Source organism: Scyliorhinus torazame, chromosome 7 (assembly GCF_047496885.1).
Source record: "Scyliorhinus torazame isolate Kashiwa2021f chromosome 7, sScyTor2.1, whole genome shotgun sequence".
NCBI classification, from domain to species: domain Eukaryota; kingdom Metazoa; phylum Chordata; class Chondrichthyes; order Carcharhiniformes; family Scyliorhinidae; genus Scyliorhinus; species Scyliorhinus torazame.
This window is the reverse complement of record NC_092713.1, coordinates 250,801,443-250,821,518: the sequence shown is the minus strand read 5'-3', so window position 1 is coordinate 250,821,518 and position 20,076 is coordinate 250,801,443. Positions and strand designations below refer to the sequence as shown.

At 46.5% G+C, this 20,076-nt stretch overlaps 1 long non-coding RNA gene across 1 annotated transcript; it reads right to left on the bottom strand.

Annotated features, from left to right (window-relative positions):
• Positions 1–3,243: 3,243 nt before the first annotated feature.
• LOC140427469 (uncharacterized) lies at positions 3,244–17,866 on the bottom strand. The gene is made up of 3 exons (XR_011948504.1): positions 17,295–17,866; positions 14,729–14,887; positions 3,244–5,106 (listed from the first exon to the last, which is right to left on the bottom strand). It is a non-coding gene; the product is annotated as an uncharacterized lncRNA (long non-coding RNA).
• Positions 17,867–20,076: the final 2,210 nt, after the last annotated feature.

Genomic DNA, 20,076 nt, shown 5'->3' with positions numbered 1-20,076 from the left:
GTCGGGATCGGTGCCGTTTCACGCCGTCGTGAACCTCGACGGCGTTCACGACGGCGCGGCCACTTCAGCGTGGGAGTGGAGAATCATTTTACTTAAAAATTTAAATTTTACTCGTAACGTTTTTTTCACACTTGTGGGAAAATCGACAGGAAAGCTCCAGAATGTGACATTTCAGTATAGTGCCTAAAATTTGGATGACATATATTGATTATTGAAAAGTGCTGGATTTAAGATGATCCTGATCCCTGTTCAACCTTGATTATTTGTATCCTCCTTCTTGCGAACAGAAAATTCAGCAGATTTTGAATACAAATGTCTGCAGCCAGGAAATACTTTATAAACCACCTTCTGACCCTACACACCAGGACTAGAGGGACCTTGGGATGCATGTCCATTGACCCCTGAAGGCAACAGAACAGCATAAGGCGATTAAGGAGGCACATGGATACGTCTTTATGAACCAAGGTATAGAATATAAGAGCAGGAAGGTTATGATGGAGCTGTATTAAACGCTCATTAGACCACAGCTAGATTACTGTGTGCAGTTCTGATCACCACACTATAGGAAGGATGTGATTGCCCTGGAGGGTGCACAAAGGAGATTCACCAGGTTGTTGCCTGGGCTGGAACATTATAGCTATCAAGAGAGACTGGTTAGGCTGGTGTTGTTTTCCTTCAAGCAGAGATGGCTGAGGGGGGACCTAACCGAGGTGTACAGAATTATGAGAGACATAGGGTAGATAGGAAGGAATTTTTTCCCTCAGTAGAGGGATCAGAACACTGACAAATTTGCAGCCTCACCCTGTTCCCATCTGGGATATTGGAAACAATTTTGGGTACCTAACTTCAACCAAAAATGCCCAAGAACATTGGGGACCTGTCTGGCTCAGGTATTGGATGATTCACTTTCCTACAGAAGATTGGCTTGTTTCCAAACTGCTAGCATCAGATATGTAATCTTGCCGTTCCCTGAAAGATGCTAAATGTCACTGCAGATAGGTCTACCGATAAATAAGCTCCAACCGCAATACCAGAGACTGTATAATGGCTTGCCATACTGAACATCATCCTTATACGCTTTTATATAATCCTAAAATGCTGGGATGTGGTACAGAGGCACCAAGGTGCGTGCCAAAAACTGGAAGGAGCAAGGGTGAAACAGAAACTGGGCATGTGGGAGTGACATTGCAGCTAAGAACTCAGTCATCATGTGCAAGGCACTCTTGGTGTTGCTCTGCGTGTAGTGAAGAGCACTTAACTTCCTCCAGGCTCTGCAGGAAAAGGAGATGGTTGACCCTGTTGGATGGTTCCTGAGCAGGCTCTCAAAATCAGCCCTGAAACTTCCAAACAAGCACAAAGACATCACTTGGCTGACGGTGAAAAGTGCCATCAGATCCTCCCTGCATGCCTGGAAACTCACTGCCTCTGCACACTGTCTTTGAGGCAACTACAATGGGGGTGAAGGCCATCACACACCTCATCCTGGAATGCACCTTTGCAAAGCAAGTCTTGAAAGAGATGCAGTGTTTTTTGTTGAAGCTCATTCTGAGCAGCTCTGCAACCAAGGGTTCAGTTTTCTACTGGCTGTTCACACAGAGCCAAACATCAACTGCTTTTGGAGGCCATCAGCTCAAGGAAAGACTCTCCTTGGTCTTTCAGAAATGCTGAATGTTTGACATGAAATGAAATTTATATGTACCTTGAAATGATAACCTGTAAGTGTAGTGAGGCACCTCATGCACTGTATTGAAAGAAAATGAACTATATTGAACTTTATGAAATGGCAGACTTGAACTGTTATATAATGTACCTTTACAACTTTGATGAATAAAGTATATTTTGGGGAAAAATACTTCTTAAAATGCAGCATTAAACAAATACCATATTTTGTTTTGAGTCTTCACAGTCCTTCTTGCTGAAATGATTATATTTAATTAGCGACAAATAGAGAAATAAGTGTTTCGTTGAGGTTGCTAAGGATTTCCTTTTGAGTTTGAGTTTGATAGAGAATACAGGTCCATAATGTTTGATGTGGTAAGTAAACTCCATCGGTGAAAACCAGGACTTTAACGTGAAAAAATAGTTTTCTTTTCACAAAAGAACCCACTCTCTCCAGTGGGTGAAATGGAGAAGCAGAAACCAAATGTTAATATTTACAGCTGAACATAATTTTAGTTTGTGAAATACCTTCAATTTTATGTATCTAGTGACTATTGTGCAATGCATCAACTGAAATATTATACAAACATAATTCTAATATTCAAGTGTTTCTTTGGGGTATGTATTCTAAGGATAATATCCATTAAGTTATCACTTGTATAATTGTAGTCAGCCAACAGGACAACTACTATAAATATTAGTGCGAATGAAACCCATGTTCTGAGCAAATTTGAATTACTACAAAATGGATATTTTGTACAAGCAAAAATAGCACCGACATGGCCAAAGATAAGTGAAAGTTCACTTACTGAACAAACTATTTGCACAATAGTGGCAGACCCAGCTTGCTAATGGATTTCCAATTACTGTTATTATCTAATTAAATTGTTTAAATTAATCTGATTATCAGAGACCCAATGAAGTGTCATAATTTTGATTTGGTGCCATCAAAGATATCTTTGAGCGGAGGGAATCTTCCAGACAAAATGTACTGTCCTTTCTCTTGCATATTTACATATTTCACTCCAAGTTAAGCACGTATTTTACCATCAAGCAATATGTCAGACAGTGCTCAATTCAGCCAGATAGATTCATACACCATGTTTGCCGAGCTGAAAAGAGAAATTCACAATATGATAAATTCCATTACCAGTGAACTTAGTTACAAGGCTCCTTGGGACCTACTGAAAAAGACAATTTTGTAACAGAAAGCAATCAAGTTCTCCCACTGATGGGGCCTCGCTAAACAGTCTTATTAAGGATTCTATAATGTTTCTACAACTGGTTTCTTCGATGATGCCCATAAACGCCTACCTGTGACTGAAAAAATAGCCAGTCCTCCATCCTCGGCACCCTGTGAGGACAAGAGAAGTGTCAAAACTGTGCTGCTTACTATTATTAGGAGTTTTTGTCTTTTCCCATTCATCAATTCTATTATTATCAGGAACAAAAGAGTGACTACAGCAGAAATATTTCAGGTCTCAAAGTTTCTGAAAGGAATGAGAGTTGTTGCACAAAAATATTGAAATGATGAATGTGCTCAAGTAGATTGGTGTCCTGAAAAGTTTATAGTGACAAGTTTTGGTCTTGAATACATTTACTCAGTATATTATTATTGTAATTTTTTTTCATTTACCACAACAGAAACATTATCTTTGGTTAAACAATTGCTATAAACTAGCCCACAGGTTCATTGTATATTCATTGCACACCATTAAGGAATTTGTAGCAGGTCACAAAGCAATTTATTTAATTTTGTGTTTCTTGTTTGCTCAGGTCTGCCTCAAGCAATTAGAAGTGATAAAGAAATGCAGCATTATTTTTAATTGATCATAAATCATTCCTGTATATGGGTAAGAAAATGTGAAATGTTAACTCTGAAATTATCAGACAATAGCCAACAGAAACATTCCAGTTGAATGGTCAAAGGTCGTCACATAAAAAAGATTTCTAATCTTGAACCATGTACATTTATTTCATTCCCAATGAAAAAATATAACCTAATTACTGAAGATTGTTGTTCACTGAGTTTGACTGTTATGGCCCGAGTTAATCTGATTAAGGACGCATTTCATCGTAAAATTGAATGATATTAAGACTGGAGTGTAAATATTGAATCAGCCATCTGGATTCTGATAGCACTGGGACCGAGAAATGCCTCTGCCTACGTCCAACCACGTTCCAAACTTTTCTTTCCACTGATGGGCAGAGTTGTTGATAAAGTACACAGCATTAGAACTAGCTTCTGAAAGAGGAGTTTAAAATAAGCTTGGAGAAGATAGAGGGAAGTCTGATTTACTCTCAGCTGACTCTGCAATGTATCGATGAACTCCCCCCACCCCCACCACCACCACCAGGTGGACCGGGAACTTCTCGGAATCGGGGATTGCTCCACCAAGTGCAGCCTCATACTAACCAGGAGATCACTGATATTGATTTCCAGGCCCACTCCACTGAACCGTCACTGGTTGTTGTTAACCGCAAAAACTGCAGCTGAGTGAAGTGCCATTCGGACGGGGAGCCCGGAACCGTGGCGCCTTTCTGAAATGGGGAAGGGTTATTGTGTCGAGGGAGACAGGCGAACTGGGGGTCAGCGGGAGAGATGGGGACCCAACAATACGGTGGACATGAGGGGCAGCATTTCCCGCAATTCTTCAACTGGGTAGGTGAAAGTGTTATCAAGAGAGGAGTAGCCAGTAGAGGGGTAAGCGAATCCTGGAAACCTTACTGTGGGTAAATAGGGAAAGACTGTTTCCATTGGTGGGCTGGCTGGGTTGAAATGGGATCTCATTGGGGAAAAGCTAACGAGGCGGAAGGGCCTTTGGAGTTGAGAGTCATTAGACCGTGAGATACATCCTCACATATGCGGCTATCGTGGTACAGTCTAAAACCATTTTGGAGGGACTGGGAACACAAGAAGGAATATAGAAAGATCTGGGGGTATGGGGTTACAAAAGAGAGCAGCAGCACTAGTTGCTAAATGGCATCTTCCTGTGCTCTAATTTCTATCATTCTATGAACCAGATGGGTTTTTACGACAATGGACAATCGTTTCATGGTCAACTTTAGACTTCTAATTCAAGATTTTTATTCAATTTCAATTTCACCATCTGCCATGGTGGAATTTGAACCCAGGTCCCCAGAGCATGACTCTGGGTCTCTAGATTACTCGTCCAGCGACAATACCGCTACACCCATGCCTCTCCCAAAAACTGTAAAGAAATCAACGTAAGCTCCTGTATGACTGGTAAAGAGAATCGTAGGTGAACACTGCCCAATTTAGGTTCATTTTTCGTCACCACAAATGGAACGGAGATCATTTTATTATAATTCACTGGCAGACCTGTTTTATGATGGATAGTTTTGACATCCACACCTTTGTCGCTGCTCCAGCTTCTGCTTCTGATCGGTCATCTTGTGGTTTGGCAACCGGCGGGCATTTTGAAGCTGTTGATAACCATAGTGAGAGTCACATACCTGTACAAAGAAAAAAGAACAAAGAAATGTACAGCACAGGAACAGGCCCTTCGGCCCTCCAAGCCCGTGCCGACCATGCTGCCCGACTAAACTACAATCTTCTACACTTCCTGGGTCCGTATCCCTCTATTCCCATCCTATTCATGTATTTGTCAAGATGCCCCTTAAATGTCACTATCGTCCCTGCTTCCACCACCTCCTCGGGTAGCGAGTTCCAGGCACCCACTACCCTCTGCGTAAAAAAACTTGCCTCGTACATCTACTCTAAACCTTGCCCCTCTCACCTTAAACCTCTGCCCCCTAGTAATTGACCCCTCTACCCTGGGGAAAAGCCTCTGACTATCCACTCTGTCTATGCCCCTCATAATTTTGTAGACCTCTATCAGGTCGCCCCTCAACCTCCTTCATTTCAGTGAGAACAAACCGAGTTTATTCAACCGCTCCTCATAGCTAATGCCCTCCATACCAGGCAACATTCTGGTAAATCTCTTCTGCACCCTCTCTAAAGCCTCCACATCCTTCTGGTAGTGTGGCGACCAGAATTGAACACTATACTCCAAGTGTGGCCTAACTAAGGTTCGATACAGCTGCAACATGACTTGTCAATTCTTATACTCATTGCCCCGGCCAATGAAGGCAAGCATGCCGTATTCTTTCTTGACTACCTTCTCCACCTGTGTTGCCCCTTTCAGTGACCTGTGGACCTGTACTCCTAGATCTCTTTGACTTTCAATACTCTTGAGGGTTCTACCATTCACTGTGTATTCCCTACCTGCATTAGACATTCCAAAATGCATTACCTCACATTTGTCCGGATTAAACTCCATCTGCCATCTCTCCGCCCAAGTCTCCAAACAATCTAAATCCTGCTGTATCCTCTGACAGTCCTCATCGCTATCCGCAATTCCACCAACCTTTGTGTCGTCTGCAAACTTACTAATCAGACCAGTTACATTTTCCTCCAAATCATTTATATATACTACAAACAGCAAAGGTCCCAGCACTGATCCCTGTGGAACACCACTGGTCACAGCCCTCCAATTAGAAAAGCACCTTCCATTGCTACTCTCTGCCTTCTATGACCTAGCCAGTTCTGTATCCACCTTGCCAGCTCACCCCTGATCCCGTGTGACTTCACCTTTTGTACTAGTCTACCATGAGGGACCTTGTCAAAGGCCTTACTGAAGTCCATATAGACAACATCCACTGCCCTACCTGCATCTATCATCTTAGTGACCTCCTCGAAAAACTCTTATCAAGTTAGTGAGACACGACCTCCCCTTCACAAAACCATGCTGCCTCTCACTAATATATCCATTTGCTTCCAAATAGGAGTAGATCCTGTCTCGAAGAATTCTCTCCAGTAATTTCCCTACCACTGAAGTAAGGCTCACCGGCCTGTAGTTCCTTGGATTATCCTTGCTACCCTTCTTAAACAGAGGAACAACATTGGCTATTCTCCAGTCCTCCGGGACATCACCTGAAGACAGTGAGGATCCAAAGGTTTCTGTCAAGGCCTCAGCAATTTCCTCTCCAGCCTCCTTCAGTATTCTGGGGTAGATCCCATCAGGCCCTGGGGACTTATCTACCTTAATATTTTTTAAGACACCCAACACCTCGTCTTTTTGGATCTCAATGTGACCCAGGCTATCTACACACCCTTCTCCAGACTCAACATCTACCAATTTCTTCTCTTTGGTGAATACTGATGCAAAGTATTCATTTAGTACCTCACCCATTTCCTCTGGCTCCACACATAGATTCCCTTGCCTTTCCTTCAGTGGGCCAACCCTTTCCCTGGCTACCCTCTTGCTTTTTATGTACGTGTAAAAAGCCTTGGGATTTTCCTTAACCCTATTTGCCAATGACTTTTCGTGACCCCTTCTAGCCCTCCTGACTCCTTGCTTAAGTTCCTTCCTACTTTCTTTATATTCCACACAGGCTTCGTCTGTTCCCAGCCTTTTAGCCCTGACAAATGCCTCCTTTTTCTTTTTGACGAGGCCTACAATATCTCGTTATCCAAGGTTCCCGAAAATTGCCGTATTTATCCTTCTTCCTCACAGGAATATGTCGGTCCTGAATTCCTTTCAACTGACACTTGAAAGCCTCCCACATGTCAGATGTTGATTTGCCCTCAAACATCCGCCCCCAATCTATGTTCTTCAGTTCCCGCCTAATATTGTTATAATTAGCCTTCCCCCAATTTAGCACAATCATCCTATGACCACTCTTATCCTTGTCCACCAGCACTTTAAAACTTACTGAATTGTGGTCACTGTTCCTGAAATGCTCTTCTACTGAAACATCTACCACCTGGCCGGGCTCATTCCCCAATACCAGGTCTAGTACCGCCCCTTCCCTAGTTGGACTGTCCACATATTGTTTTAAGAAGCCCTCCTGGATGCTCCTTACAAACTCCGCCCCGTCTAAGCCCCTGGCACTAAGTGAGTCCCAGTCAATATTGGGGAAGTTGAAGTCTCCCATCACCACAACCCTGTTGTTTTTACTCTTTTACAAAATCTGTCTACCTATCTGCTCCTCTATCTCCCGCTGGCTGTTGGGAGACCTGTAGTAAACCCCCAACATTGTGACTGCACCCTTCTTATTCCTGATCTCTACCCATATAGCCTCACTGCCCTCTGAGGTGTCCTCCCGCAGTACAGCTGTGATATTCTCCCTAACCAGTAGCGCAACTCCGCCACCCCTTTTACATCCCCCTCTATCCCGCCTGAAACATCTAAATCCTGGAACGTTTAGCTGCCAATCCTGCCCTTCCCTCAACCAGGTCTCTGTAATGGCAACAACATCATAGTTCCAAGTACTAATCCAAGCTCTAAGTTCATCTGCCTTACCCGTAATACTTCTTGCATTAAAACATATGCACTTCAGGCCACCAGACCCACTGTGTTCAGCAACTTCTCCCTGTCTGCTCTGCCTCAGAGCCCCACTGTCCCTATTCCCTAGTTCTCCCTCAATGCTCTCACCTTCTGACCTATTGCTCCCGTGCCCACCCCCCGCCATACTAGTTTAAACCCTCCCGTGTAACACTAGCAAACCTCGCGGCCAGGATATTTATGCCTCTCCAGTTTAGATGCAACCCGTCCTTCTTATATCGGTCACACCTGCCCCGGAAGAGCTCCCAGTGGTCCAGATAACGGGAGCAATAGGTCAGAAGCTCCTTCCAATGTAGTTGGAAGGAGCCCAGCTACACTGTGGGGAGAGAGCTCAGGCGCTACTCAACGCTGTAGTCTTCCCAACACAGAGGCTGCCAAGTTTCTGGGATAATCAGAGAATCGGAGACGAGACAATGCAAACGAGTCAAAGTAGATGGAGGACATGAAAATCTTGGGAGAGAGAGACTTCCGCTGACGGCCATGGTGTGAGTGGTCCCACACAGGGCAGCTCGTGCTTGAAGGTGTAGAAAAGAGCTCTTTTTTGGCAAGGTGTAGCTTAAGGTCGGAAAAGTCCCCCCCCCACTGGCATGTCTGTTGGTTACCAAACCCGGCAGAGGGTGAAGGACTTGGCCAAGGAGTTGTAAGAGACCAGTTGGCGCAGCAGCTAATGGAAAGATGGGAGAGGCGGAAGGGTCAGTGCAGCTTGGAAGGCCCCAAATGGAACAGTTGATGGCCTTCATCAGGGAAGAGTTCCAGCAGCAGAGGAAGGATATGCAGGAAGATCACTCGAAGGTGCTGTGGCACCCCTGAAGGGCTCGATGGAAAGAGTCGGAAATTGTCTGGAGGCGCAGGGGTGACAGTTCCAAGAGATGGAGAGGGTGATGCCAGAAGACATCAATAGAGTGATGGCACAGGAGGCGGAGATGGGGCTCTTGGGAGATCTTTGCAAGTCGCTGAGAGCAAAGGTGGAGGAGCAAGCAAACAGGTCAAGAAGGCGGATAGTGGGCCTGCCTGAAGGAGTGGAAGGTATGAGTGCCACAAGGTATGTCTCGAGGATGCTCGTGGAGGGGATGCTGGACAAGGCTCCAGAGGTGGGCAGAGCCCCCAGGTCTCTGAGGCAGAAGCCAAGAGTTGGGATACCGCCACGGGCGGCAACGGTGAGACTCCACAAGTTTCTGGAGAAAAAGAGGATCCTGCAGTGGGCCAGGGAGAAGCGGAACTGTGAATGGGTGGGGGGGGGGGGGGGGGGGGGGGGGGGGGGGGGAATTGTATTCATTATACCAGGACATTGGAGCTGGGGGGGGGGGGGGGGGGAATTGTATTCATTATACCAGGACATTGGAGCTGAACTGACAAAACGGCATTTAGGGTTCAACAGGGCCAAGGTGGTGCTGTATTGATGGCAGATCAGGTTTAGGGTACTCTACCCGGCGAAACTATGGGTGATGTATGAAGGATGGGAATACTATTTTGAGACGGCAGAAGCAGCCAGTGACTTTATCAAGGAGCAAAAACTGGGGGAGAACTTTATTTTTCTATAAATTTAGAATGCCCAATTCATTTTTTCCAATTAAGGGCCAATCCACCTAGCCTGCACATCTTTGGGTTGTGGGGGCGAAACCCACGCAAACACGGGGAGAATGTGCAAACTCCACACGGACAGTGACCCAGAGCTGGGATCGAACCTGGGACATCGGCACCATGAGGCAACAGTGCTAACCACTGTGCCAAACTGGGTGAGAACTGAACAATTTTGGGAGGCAGAGGTGCTGGCACTCCAGAACAATGGAATATATGGATAGAATGGGAGGTTGGAGGGAGGGGGGGCTTTTTTCTTTTTCACCTATGTGAATGGTATTTTTTTTCTGTTGGGTCGACAATGGATAGCAGGGTTGAAAAGTTCATAAGGGGACGGTCAGCGCCCCCCCCCCCCCCCCCCCCCCCCCCCCCCCCCCACCCAACTGCCTTTGGCTGCGTTTTTTTCTTTTTGTTTGTCTTTGGGGGAGGTGACCTGTGGTTTGAGTTGAGTTTTTGGGTGGGGGAAGGGCAGATCTGCAGGGAGCCAACAATGAGGTGAGGATGGGTGAGGGGTTGGGGTCACTAGAAGGAGCCTTTGGGAAGGAGTTGCCACGCAGGCAGGTAACACTGGTGAACAGAAGTGAAGTGGGGGAGAAGGCTGCGAGAGATGGCCGAAAGAGGGGGGGGGGGGGGGGGGAAGAGAAGAAGCGTGGTCAGGGGCAGAGAAGGGGGCCATCTTGGATGGGCCCAGGACAGGGTGAAATCAGAGGGGGTAAAGCCGAAAGAAGGAAGATGGCAGATAGTAGAGGGGAATGGAGGCGTAAGTCCCCAGTGAGGCTTAAAACATGACGTGAGAGGGCTCAATGGACCGCTGAAAAGATCTCGGGTCTTTGCGCACCTCAGGATTTTAAAGGCAGAGCCGGTCTTTCTGCAGGAGACGTACATCTGCAAGAAGGACCAGGTTAGGCTGAGAAAGGGATGGTTGGGTCAGGTATTCCACTCGGCGTTCGACTCAAAGTTGCGGGGGTGGCTATCCTGATGAGCAGGAAAACGGGGTTTGTGAGTGCAAAGGAAGTGAGGGACCGGGGGGGGGGGGGAGATATGTGATGGTGAGCAGGGTATTGGAGGGTTGCCGGTGGGATTGGTGAATGTATATGCACCAAATTGGGATGATGTAGGTTTTATGAGGGGACTGCTGGCAGCGATTCAGGAATTGGCCACGCACCAGTTGATCTTGGGAGGCGATTTTAATTGTGTTCTAGAGCCGAGGGTAGAAAGGTCGAGCCTCACGTCAATGGGTAGGATACGAATGGCAAAAGGAGCTGGGAGGGTTCATGGAAATGTTGGGTATGGTGGACCGTGGCGCTTTAAGAACCCATGTTACGAACATGTTTACAGGGTGTATTCAAGAATCAACTTTTCTGTGGTGAGGCAGGAGGATTTGGTTGGGGTGGAGGGGGCGGAGTACACAGGGATAGTAATTTTAAACCATTCGTCCCACGGCTGGAGATTCGGCAGGGCTGTTGACAGATAGAGTGTTTTGTGATAACGTGCGGTGACTAAAGATGATGTAGTGTTGAACCGGAATGGGGAGGTGTTGCCGCCCATATTTTGGGAAGCACTAAAGGCGGTGGTCCGAGGGGGAGCCTGTCACGTTTAAGGCCACATGAGGATCGGGAAAGGAGGGCGGAGTACGGACGTATAATAAACGAGTTGGTCGAAGTAGGTAGGGAGTATTTGAGGGTGCCCACCACGGGATTGGCGAGGAGCAAAACATTGCAGGGGCAATTGATAGGTTGACAATGGGGAGGGCGGTGGGGCAGCAGCACAGGATTAGGGGTGTGCAGTACGAGTACGGGGAGAAAGCAAATTCATCATAGAATCATCATAGAATTTACAGTGCAGAAGGAGGACATTTGGCCCATCGAGTCTGTACCGACTCTTGGAAAGAGCACCCTACTTAAGCCCACGCCTCCACCCTATCCCCATAACCCCACCTTTTTTTTTGGACACTAAGGGCAATTTATCATGGCCAATCCACCTAATCTGCACATCTTTGGACTGTGGGAGGAAACTGGAGCACCCGGAGGAAACCCACGCAGACACAGGGAGGACGTGCAGACTCCGCACAGACAGTGACCCAAGCCGGGAATCGAACCCGGGACCCTGGCTCTGTGAAGCAAATGTGCTAACCACTGTGCTACCATGCTGTCCGAATGTTGAATGTTACCACATCAACTACGGAGGCAGGCCACATCCAGGGAAATATTGAGGATACGGACAGACACGGGGGAGGTGGTGACGGATTTGGGGAGGATAAATGAGACGTTTAGGGAATACTATAAAGGAGCTGTACAGTGCGACCCTGGGAATGAAGACGGGGAACATGGGGCTGGTTTTAGATGGACTGGAATTTCCAGAATCTGGAAGAAAAAGGCAGGCGCTAGAGGAGCCCCTGGAGCTGAGGGAGGTATTGGATAGTATAAGGGGTATGAAGCCGGGGAAGGCCCTGGGGCCCGATGGAATTTTATAAGGAGTTTGCGACGGACCTGACATTGCATCTCTTGGGGGCATTTAATGAGGCATTGGGAGAAGGGGGAGCTGCCGGAGACGATGACGCAGGCAACGATCACATTGATACCAAAGAAGGGGAAGGACCCGTTGGAATGTGGGTCGTACAGGCCCATATTGCTGTTAAATACAGATGTGAAAGTACTGGCTAAGATGGTGGTGGGAAAGATGGAAGTTTGTGTCCCGGAGGTGGTCGCGGAGGACCAGACAGGCTTTGTAAAGGGCAGGCAGCTCTCTAGTAATATAAACAGGCTGTTAAATGTGAATGTGACCTCGTCGGGAGCTCAGGTACCGGAGGTAGTGGTGTCCACGGACACGGAGAAGGCATTTGACCTGGTGGAGTGGCGTATTTGAGGTCCTGGGAAGGTTCGGGTTCAAGTTTGTGGCATGGGTGCGCCTATTAAATGTGGCACCGGTGGCGAGTGTACCGCCCAACAATATGGGTGCACAAAACTTTGAACTGCACAGAGGAACAAGGCAGGGGCGCCCGCTGTCGCCGCTGTTGTTTGCGCTTGCTATAGAGCCTCTGACATTGGCCCTTAGGGGTCGACAGAGTGGCAAGGGATCACAAAAGGGAATAGGAAGCATCGGGTGTCGCTATATGAGGACGACATACTATTGTACCTATCGGACCCACTGGAGAGCATGGAGAGGATCATGGGTTTGTTGGGGAAGTTCGGGGCATTCTCAGGATATAAATTAAATGGTGAACGAGCTGGGTCGGCAAGCCATTCAAGGTGGCCAGAGACAGGTTTAAATATCTGGGGATTCAGGTAGCGAGAGAGTAGGCGAGTGGAATTTAACAAAGTTGGTGGAGGAAGTTAGAGAGGATCTGAAGAGGTGGGACATGCTGCATCTGACTCCGGCAGGGGGTATCTAGGTGGTGAAGATGAATGTTTTGCCGACGTTTCTGTTCATATTCCAGACACTTCCGATGTTTGTACTGAAGGCCTTTTCCTGGAAACTGCATACGATTATTTCAGACTTTGTGGGGGCAGGGAAGGTACCAAGGGTTAAGAGGACCCTGCGACAGAGACAGAGGCAGTAGGGGAGATTTGGTGTTGCCGATCCTGCTGAATTATTATTGGGTGGAGAAGCTGAGGCAGAGGTGGGAAGGAGAGGGGGCAGAGTGGGTCAGGATGGAGGAAGAATCCTGTAGGGGGTCCTGCCTGAGGGCAAGGGTGATGGCAGCATTGCTACAGGTGCCGAAGAAACACACACAGAGCCCGGTGGTACAGTCCACAGTAAAGGTCTGGATCCAGCTGAGAAGACATTTCAGGATAGAGGGGATGTCAGTGTTGACGCCACAGTGCGAAAAACATGGAGTTGAGCCGGCCGGGGAGACGGGACGGTATGTAGAAGAAGTGGAGAGAAGTGGGGCTGGTCAGGGTAAGGGATCTGTATTTGGAAGAGAGGTTTGCCAGTATAGAGGAACTGAAGGAGAGGGTGGAGCTTCGGAGAAGAAGTGAGTTTAGGTACCTGCAGGTAAGGGACTGTGTGTGGAAAGTTTGGAAAGAGTTCCCCAGGTTACCAATGTATGTCCTGTTGGAGCAATTGCTGCTTCCAGACGTGGAAGGAGAGGGCAGGATCGGGGACATATATGGGTGGTTGGGAGAGCAGGGAGGTGAGCAGGTGGTGAAGATTAAGGAAAAGTGGGAGGAGAGATAAACTGGGGAGTGTGGAGCGAGGCACTACGAAGGGCAAACATGACTTCCTCAAGCATGAGCCTGATACAGTTCAAGGTGGTACCTAGGGTACATATGACTTGGGCAAAAATGAGTGGGTTTTTCCAGGGGGTGGCAGGCGTGTGCGAGAAGTGTGGGCAGGGACCAGAAAACCATGCGCATATGTTCTGGGGTTGCGAGAAATTGGAGAGATTTTGGGCAGGAGCGTTTGCGGGGCTAGCAAGGATAGTGGGGGAGGAGGTTGAGCTGGACCCTTTGGTGGTGGTGTTTGGGATATAAGAGAAGCCAGAGCTGGTGGAGGGGAGGAAGGCCGATATTGTGGCCTTCACCTCTCTGATTGCCTGGTGAAGAATTTTATTGGAATGGCGGTCAGCAATGCCACAGGGGGTTAGCGGCCTGGCTGGGTGACTTCTGTGACTTTCTTCGGCTGGAAAGATCAAATAATAATTGGGGGGTTCAGCAAAGGGCTTCAAGGCAAGGTGGGGGATGCTCGTGGCCGTGTTTGAGGCGCTGTTCGTTGCGGGGGGAGGGGAGGTGAAAAAGGGGGAAAACTTGTACAAACTATAGTGTGTTGGGCAGTTTGTTCCCAGGTTTGTTTATGTTTTGTAACCATTTATGTAAGATTGGAATAAAATACATTTTAAAAAAAATCTTGGAGAGATTACTGAGACACTGAAACAGAATAACCCAGCTTTACTATAAACATTTCAAAATCCGGTGGGCATTCCAAGAAGGTAATGGGAAAATAAAATACTATGGTACATTAGACATGCTGGAGAGTAGAATGGTCTAGTGAAGCTGTAGGTTAAATATAAATTAACATTAATATCCTCAGTTTGAATATAACACATGACATTTTGGTCACGGGGGTTAATGGAGAGTGTTTCATAATAGTAACCGTTAGACATTCTGCCGAAGACTCACTCTCCTAGACTAACTAATTCTGATATTTCAAGGATATGGGAAATAATTTAACATCTTTCTTGAACATGTGCGTCTTTGTCTGGTGTCATCAATGTTGGTTTCATCTCCAGAATTAACACGTGTCTGCTGCTGATACGGCAAGGTGCCATGAAGGTCAAGCTGTATGATAAAAGAACACTTGTAGTGTTAATTGTTGATTATAATGCAAAGCTGAATTTTTTATACAACCATCATTGAGTAAAAGTAAATGTAGTGCAGATAAAGATAAAACACGCTATGGTGGCAGTTATCGGCTGTATCCGTGATCTGCTTTCTTAATATCTGCTTTTCCTAACACAGGATATCCTCAGCAGGCCAGGCAGCGTTCTCTGGCAGGAGAAACCAGAGTTAACGTTTCAGGACTTCTGGCCCGAGGTCATCTGGAAAGTCAACTCTGTTACTCCCTGCACAGATGCTGTCTGGCCAGCCGCGTATTTCCAGCATTTCCCATTTTTATTTCACAGTATTTTGATTTTCCACAATACTATCCTTGAAAGAGTTGATGTTAGCTATTTTTTCGGTTGATGTCAACTAGGTGGCAAGAGATGCAAATTTGAATAGGCACTTGTTGACCACCTCGTTAAATAGGTAGATGGGCCATTTTAAAAGGGTAGCACATCCCGGCACCCAAAGAACCAGCCAGTTTCAGGTGATGCGGCCATTTCAATATGCAAATCAGCCAGCAGACTACAATTGCCATATTCTGGGTTGAAAATAGTCAAGAGGTTCCCTCTGTGCCATAATCAGAGCAGCCACGATTTTAGCAGGACCTACCCCTGTCCCTATTTCTTATGTGCTGTCTAGGCTGGAACCAATAAGCAACCAATCACGCAGAAGTATTCTCACTGACAACAAACCAGGAAGTAGAATTTCACGACAAAATTAGTGATTGGGACTTAAACAGGTGATTGAAGTAGAAGCTGGAATATCGAACTTAAAAAAATAAAATACACATTTGAGAAATTTGACATTGCACAAATATAGAATTCGTTTTTGTGAATCAGTAGTTATGAACATAATGTGGTATTAAAAACCCAGTTCTGCCTCATTCGTCAAGGTGTAATTTCTGAGGGGCATTACAGCCAGACTTACAGCATACAGGACAGTTCTTGTCAATCCATCCATGTCTACTTGATTGTGCGGGAAGGGGGGAGGGGTCATCGGGCACTTTACAGAGAAGCATAGGATCACTGAGCCCAGTTTCTGCGTTAAGCCAGCACCATGTGTGGATTGAAGCAATCAGTTTCACGGAATAAAATCTGGCAATCACTGACAATTTGGGTGTCATTGCTACCCTAAAGTTCAACACAAAGACCTCGTGAAACTGTCAAATGCAGCGTTATTATTTTTCTTTGTTAGGTGTTTCCACTGCGGTTTCTCCCCGTTCAAACAGGATGTGAAGTTTAATCAAAGGCACGGCTCTTTTTTTTAAGGAGAGGCCAACGCTGGTTCTGGAGACCCCTTTCCAAAGTTTCCAGTCGTCACCCGATGAGACAGAATTAAGTGACCAGGACCCTCTGATCCATGCTCCCAGCTCCTCCTTCATATTTTGTTTTACTTTATATCCCTTTTCGTTTTCTTATATTGAGATTGTTCCCCCCCCCATGCATAACTAGATTGTTAATCAGTATTAATCTTGATCAATGACTAGACAGGCAGACAGTTCGGCGGGTGGTGCATTACCTGCCATGTTGCAATTGTTATATACTATTAAGAATCTGACGATAAAATTACAAATTATTGCATTGTTGCAAAATTCTTATTCATGGGACAGATGTTATTGAATAACAGATTTCGCCTGAACTGAAATATACAAAAAAAAACACAATTAACAATAAGTTCAACGGGGTTAAAACAAAAAAAAAAAACATTTTTTAAAAACTCAGCAGAAGGAAATGGTGCGGAGGTCCCGGACCAAGTCGAAGTTTAAAACGTAAAAAAAAATGTTTTTCTTTTTCTGTCGAGCGAATCGGAAATGATGCCTCGCAGCCTGACTTCCACTTCACAAAGCTGTTGCAGCAGAGCTTCCTTCAGACAGGGGCTGCCAGTGGGACGAGGCGTTTTGCTTATGGTGTGCACTCTCTCTGCTGCTGCACCGAGTGAATAACACCCACACCCACACAATCCACAAGATGGAGTCTCGCGAAAAAGAGAGATTCAAAATGGACAGAATATAAATGGCACCAAAATTAATGCTGCCCATTCAGCCGGCCGGGGACTGCACTTCAGCGGAGGGCCGGTTCGATCATCGCAGGAGAGAATATTTGTCAAGGGTACTCGGCCCAGATAACAGGGAGTATTATTCCCCGCGGGGCAGGACACATCAAGATGATTGGCCTGATATAATGATCCCGAAACTCCATTCATCCACATCCCACTCTCACCTGTCAACCTTACAAGGGAACTGGGTTAATATTGACCCGTATCTGTGTAAATCGCCACATTAGCCCACCCACGTTAACGTTTATTCCCGTGATACATTAAGAAAAAACGGAGAGGATTTCAGAACTCATTTTAAAATCCCAACCTTGGTCTAATTTTCATTTCGGAGGAACATCCGTTAGGTGACTGTAGCGGTGAAACCCTCCGAGTTGCAGAGGTATCCTCATCTGGCAATTTACTTTCAAGATATTCCGGGTTGTTTCATTACAGATGTGACAATTCCAAGGATATTACCAGCAATCAATGCAAAATCAAGCAAAACTGTAAAATGATCCAACATTAAGACCAACTTTAATACATTTTGCAGAACAATGCAAAAGAGGCCAGGAGCAATTTACATAAGAGCCTGTCGCGGTGAAACAGGATCACATCCAGGTAGTGTTGTTTTCCCTGGCTAACGTTGCCAGCACTGGCTGGGAGCGAACATTCGATTATGCGGCGCTCCGGCTCCATGACTGGATCACATGACATGGGCACAAAATGATACATTTTCCTTTAGAAAGTCGGCTCCCCTCCAGTCGGACATATTCGCTTGTGGTCCGCCAGAGGTTCCGAAAAACAGGCCCCTAGTGCTCAAGGAGGGAAACAAGGGTGGGCATGAAGGGGAGCGAAATGTGTAGGAATTTGCATTGGGGAAAGCAGAGACGAAGAAATGATTCCGCCGCCAAATCGCTGGAATTACGCCAAGTAACGGTGAGCCTTGGCAACACTCACATTCCCTACTCCCTGCACGTCAAAACCAGCCCCGCAAACTCACCTCAGCCAGAGGAAAAGGGCAGAATTTGGGACACTTTCCCACAGGACGGCCCCCCCGCCCCCCAATATTTAGCTCAACACCAACATTTCTACCCCCTCCCACGGCTCAAACTCAGCAAATGGCAGCGTTGGAGAAACCCTCTCCAATAATCTCTCAAGTTATCAAATTCTATTTGGAATGGTATTCTATTCCTGACCTCCATATGGTGAAGCATCCCAAGGCAGAGCGGCTCTCAGTTCAAGACCCTCTCCTCTCTGCCCCCTTGGTTTTTCCACTCTCTCCATGTACTTCTCCCCTATTCACTCAGTCAAATCCCCACCCGCCTCTTAGGAGGTCTTGTGGTACAGTGATTAGCGTCCCTCCCGCTGGACCAGAAGCTGCGGCTTACAGTCCAACACCAGGGTTTGTTGGCCACGGAAGGAGTGTTAATAAAACGGGCTGGGAAATGCTTCCCCACTCTAAAAGGCAAAAAAGTGGGGGTGAAGATACGCTGAACGAAATATCTCTTCAAAACGGCATCTCTCTCCGCATCGCTCCCATTCAGCATTTTGCTGCGGCCGTTGTTCCTTCGAAAATACTTATGTCCCCCCAGGAGCTGGGCAGCCACCTGGAAACCATTGTAACCAATGCAACAGGGCACACACAGCAACATGTGCATGTGTTTGGCTGCACAGCCATCTTAAAGGGACCGCACAATACAAACTACAACCTTTAAGGCAAGAATCAAGTGTGAGCGAGGGTGTTTTCCTTGGTTGTGGAATCTGGAACCAGGGGTCACAGTCTCAGGCTGTGGGGTAGGCCACTTAGAATCATAGAATTTACAATGCAGAAGGAGGCCATTCGGCCCATCGAGTCTGCACCGGCCCTTGGAAAGAGCACTCTACTCAAGCCCACACCTCCACCCTATCGCGTAACCCCACTTAACCTTTTTGGACACCAAGGGCAATTTAGTATGGCCAATCCACCTAACCTGCACATCTTTGGACCGTGGGAGGAAACCACCCGGCGCAAACCCACACAGACACGGGGAGAATGTGCAGACTTCACACAGACAGTGACCCAAGCTGGGAATCGAACCTGGGACCCTGAAGCTGTGAAGCAAATGTGCTAATCACTGTGCTACCGTGCTGCCCTTAGGACTGACATGAGGAAAAATATTCTTCATTCACAAGGGTAGTTAACCTATGGAATTCCTAACACAGAAGGCTGTGGAGGCCAAGTCACTGAACGGATGCACAAAAGATATAGATATTGTTTTAGAGTTTAATGGCATCAAGGGATATGAGGAGAAAGTGGGAATGTGGCATTGAGATAGAGGATCAGCAATGAACATATTGAATGATGGAGCAGGCCCGGAGGGCCAAATGGCCTACTCCTTGTGTGAGCGATCAGGTGTCGTCTGTTCTTGTCAGATTGGATCAGGTAGGTCTCTTTTGTGGGGACCATGAATTGGATTCAATTTGAATTGTTTTTTTTGAGTAAGCAAGGAGACGCATTAAGGGCATGCCATGTTCACCTTGCACATTGTCTTTGTAACTGTGAGAAAGAAAGAAAATTGAAATTTAAAAAAATATATAGATATTTTTTTAAGGAAACATTGTTGATAACACCCTTTACAATGTTCCTCTCCCCATCGCCTGACCTCCAAATCCTCCACCGCCCGAGTTCCAAATCCTCCCAACTGTCAATCACCTCTCCGAGCCTGGCTTTCTGTCTCCTACTTTCCTCTAATCGTGTTAGCCTCAGTCTCCCATTCCCTGACTGATATTTCCTGTACCCTTTAACTCTGGAATAACTCTCCTCAAACCAGAGTACCTTCTAATCAGTGCTTGCTCTGCAGTTGACCAAATTGGGGTGGGGGTGGGATTGAGGTACAGTGCAGTTACAGAACCGGGCCCCGAGGTTTGTGTGTGGATTCTGTCCGTGGTGTGGGTATGGCTGCTGCAACAAATTTAAAGCAATTCCAGCAGGATATTCCCAATAAATCCGGAAGAGTTGGCAACCCTAGGCTCTAGCAATGTGTCCAATCATTTTTATTTCAAGCTATTCCTAACGAACTTTAAACATAGCACCTTTAAGCAATCCAAAGGATACCAAGACAGTGTATTCA